Genomic DNA, 3990 nt, shown 5'->3' with positions numbered 1-3990 from the left:
ATTACTTTTTTTAATGATGCTGACATGCATGTCTGCTGGAAAATGAAACCTCACACTTTTAAAAGAAGTTTTATTGCTAGAAAAGCAATTTGGAAAGCAATCAAAAAAGAGCTCGGTGGGTAAAGGGTTCAAAATATTGTTTAGTCACCCTACTAGATAAGATAATATCAACATTGCTTAGGATAAACAAGTGCTCAGTTTAGAGAAACTGCCTGGAGTGGTAATTACAAAGCTCTCATGATACTTATTTGGTGTTTATACAATGGAGGTACATGTAATACATTACAAATCTATATCTGAAGGTATTGAAATGTCAGATCTGAAGGTATTAAAACTCTGAAACACTCTTTGAGCCTGTGACTTGTAGGACTAAATCTTCTTCACAATGTGGCATTATTCACATAAGGCAAATAGAACTGCCTCTTTCTGTGATTTGACCAAAATGTTCTGCATGTATTACCCTATCTTTCAGGCCCTGATGAGTTTCTAGGTTCATTAAACTCTCTAAGATATCTTCCTTTTGAAAATGCTATCAGATCTGATTTTTCTCAATTGATACAAATAGTTCTTTGCAGAAATTTATACTAACAGAAGAACTTTAGTTGGAAGAGAAGAAACACCAGTTATTTACCACCCTAGATATATAAACCTAATAATATAAAATCGAAGTAAATATTTGAAAATAACTTAGAATTCATGTCTTCATTGCAATTTCTTTTCCCCTGTCTTGCCACATGTTCCCAGCAGATGGCAGTGTTTACTTGTAAGTAACAGATGCTAATTGTGCCTTCTGCAGGGGAAATTATTTATCAGTCTTTGATTCTACTGTGGAATATGCTAAATATATAAACACATCTGTCTTTACATGTACTGCTGCCCAATTCATATTAGTTTGGAAATATAGGATTAATGTTTTAAGATTGCAGAGACATGTCTGATACAATTTTATGGTTGTTGTGCAGAATGTTTGGTATTTTTCTTTTTTTATAATATGGTCAAGATTGCTATATTTAAAAGATCTTCCTAGCAATATTGGATACTGAATTAATGTGGTGGAATAAGATCATTAGAGTAATTAAGCTTGCCACTCATCTAGTCTCTGTTCTTACTAACGTCCCTGATGTGCCCTCCATAAGAGCTGACCTCCATTTTTTTGAAAAATCTGCATTTTGCATAAATTACTACCGTACTATAAAGTAAGTGAGTGCTTTCATTAAGATGATGTCTTTTCTACATGTAGAATAAACAAACTGGGATCAGGCAGTGATTTTGAAGCTTACTTTCAGAGACTGGGAATTGCATCAGGCAGAGTCCGTTATACCAAGAATAGGGTAAGTCTTCCAGATTGCTTGAAGAAGTTTGCTGGTGCTGAGCAGTCATCCTTTAAAAGCATTTATTCATCATGAATAAAAACGCTTCACAGAATCTTGGGCTTGTTTCTATATCAGTGCCATTCCTTAATTTAGCAAGAAACCTAAATATATAAATTCTATAAATAAAATCTGATTGGAGGTGTATATTTCATCCCACCATACTATTATTTGGCCTCTTAATATACGAATCTCCCTTGACTGTGTTCAGAAATAGCTACACAAGCAAAAAAGAGGCCATGGTGGAGAACAACTGCTATTCAAACCCCACACTTCTCACTTTTAGAGAAGGCAGTCCCTGCACAATGGGACTGCAGGCAGGTCTGTGTAGACAGAGAGGGAAGCCTGCTCACTTAATCTCACACAACAATCCATGGATTCAGGTTTAGTTTCTTAAAATGAACACACAGAAATGGAAGGATAGTAAATTGTGCTTTGTAGCAAATGGCTTTTCTGATTTGGAAACACTGCAAAACATCATAGCCCTTAAGCAATCAATACATCTCTTAACTGCAGTTAGAACACAGGGCACTGACAGATTTGCTTGCTCTTTTTCAGAAAACAGACAAATTCAGCAATTATCCTGTTTACCACACTGTGTATGAGACTTTCGAGTTGGTGGAAAAATTTTATGACCCCACCTTCAAGAACAGCTAACAGTTGCCCAGTTACGAGGCACTCTGGTTTATGAACTTGCAGATTCCCAGGTCATTCCATTCGACTGTAGGGATTATGGAGAAGCCTTAAAAGGATATAGCAATAACATTTATAAATTGGCCAAGAAACATGAAGAGCAGCTGAAAACTTACAAAGTATCATTTGGTGAGTAATAGCCACAACAGTATTTCTTAAGTGCATTAATTAGAATTATGCAAGGACAAGATATATCTGTTACAACGCTGAAACTGGATTATTTATTTCCCTGTTTCAAGTCTGCCATTGTAATACAGAGCCTCTATGTCTTTTTCTCAATGTACCACAGTTTTGACACATTCTAGTTGTGAGGCTTATAGATGAGAGGATTATAGTGATTTTTATGCATATTACTCATTTTGAGCATTATTGCAGTGTTCACGAGCAGTCATGGACCACAGTTAAATAGGGAACAAAAGACTGTATCAGCCTGATTCTGACTTTCGTGATTAAAAAAGACAAGTTAAATGTTTGTGGCAGCTCCTTGGAACCTGGTAGACACAGGTGCCCATTCCTTTTTAGTCAAAGACTTAGCTGACCTTGGGAAACTTGCTTACCGCCTGACTCAGTGCCTGGATACCACTTTTAGGGAACTGAAGCACTTCTCTAGCTCTTCTGCATAAATACATCCAGTTGCTGTGCACTTGCACACGGTGATGGAGCATGTAAACCACGTAGAAAGCGGCAGTGTGCTCTGTATCCCAGGCTAGCTAGCTTCCACAGTAATTTTCTTCCTCTCCCTCTCTCTCTGCTTACTTCCCTTCTTTCTTCTTGCCTCATTCAACCCTTTTGTTTCTGTACCAAGGAGGATCTTCAGCCAGTCCTAATTAACTCGGTATCTGATGTACTCATGGTTTAGAGACATAAACAAGCTTTTTGGACATGCAGGACTCTTTTGGGTTGTGTGAAACATTAGAAATCGAATCCTTATTTGGGAAAAATTGAAAGTGACATTTAAAACTTCAAACAATGGCTTAGGTGAAAAACTTGACTATTTTGAAAAGACCCTTTCTTGTAAAAATGCCACTTGAGACAGAGGAAGCCTTGTGTGGTGGATCTTGTGTGGTCTGAGATTTTGCGTAGCACAAGGATTTAATTCAATACATTATTGCGTTTACTGCAGCGAATCTTGTAAGGAAACATCAAACCTGGAATTTCTTTTTGCAAAATTTCTGTTAAATCATTTCTTTTCATTGTTTGAGTTTTTTTCTCATTTCAGATTAGGGGTTGCCCAAACTACCTTCTGACCAGTGCATCTATTTTTCTTCCTAGCTTTTAGAATCAGACTTTTGTTTAGCTATTTTTCCCCAGATATCACTTAATCCTCTCCTTAATAACTTCATAGATGTGTCACTTTGACCAGTTTATTACAAGGCATGTTTAAGTCTTTTAATTCTTTTCATGGCTCTTCTCTGATGCCTGATCAGTTTAAAATTATTTCTTGAATAAAACCATAATTTTTAAATTTTGTTCATTCTTTTGCACTGGAGTGCATTAAAATATATAAGCAGTTTTTACAATACTGTGAAAATTAAAATTCATTCCACTCAGCATTTTTCATAGAATTGCCAATTGACAACACTGAATGTCAGAAAATTGTTAATTAAGCCTGAATACATCACATAATTGTCCTTCACAATAATAGATTAAGGTTTTTATTTGCCTTTGGATTCACATTTCAGCTGTTCCTCTGCAAGAATGAAGGCTGGAAACCTTTTTCGATCAAGTATGTGCTTGTAGTCCTATGCTATCAGAACTAAGGTTTTCAGGGGGAATAACCCTAACCCGAATAAAAAAGAAATGCTGGGATAGTTTCTAAAATAACATGCGCTGACAGCACTGAATAGGAACACAAACTCTCTTATGTGTTTTCAGATGATCTTCCTTTCTCTGAAAACCTGTCCTACTGCTTCTTCAATATAATCTG

General features: G+C 36.2%; 1 pseudogene; it reads left to right on the top strand.

The window, feature by feature from the left end:
- Positions 1 to 1240: 1240 nt before the first annotated feature.
- Positions 1241 to 3990, top strand: part of LOC104510686 — a 7303-nt pseudogene continuing 4553 nt past the window's right edge.

This window comes from Eurypyga helias, unplaced genomic scaffold (genome assembly GCF_000690775.1).
Source record: "Eurypyga helias isolate BGI_N326 unplaced genomic scaffold, ASM69077v1 scaffold5816, whole genome shotgun sequence".
NCBI classification, from domain to species: Eukaryota; Metazoa; Chordata; class Aves; order Eurypygiformes; family Eurypygidae; genus Eurypyga; species Eurypyga helias.
This window is presented reverse-complemented; position numbering and strand designations above follow the sequence as displayed.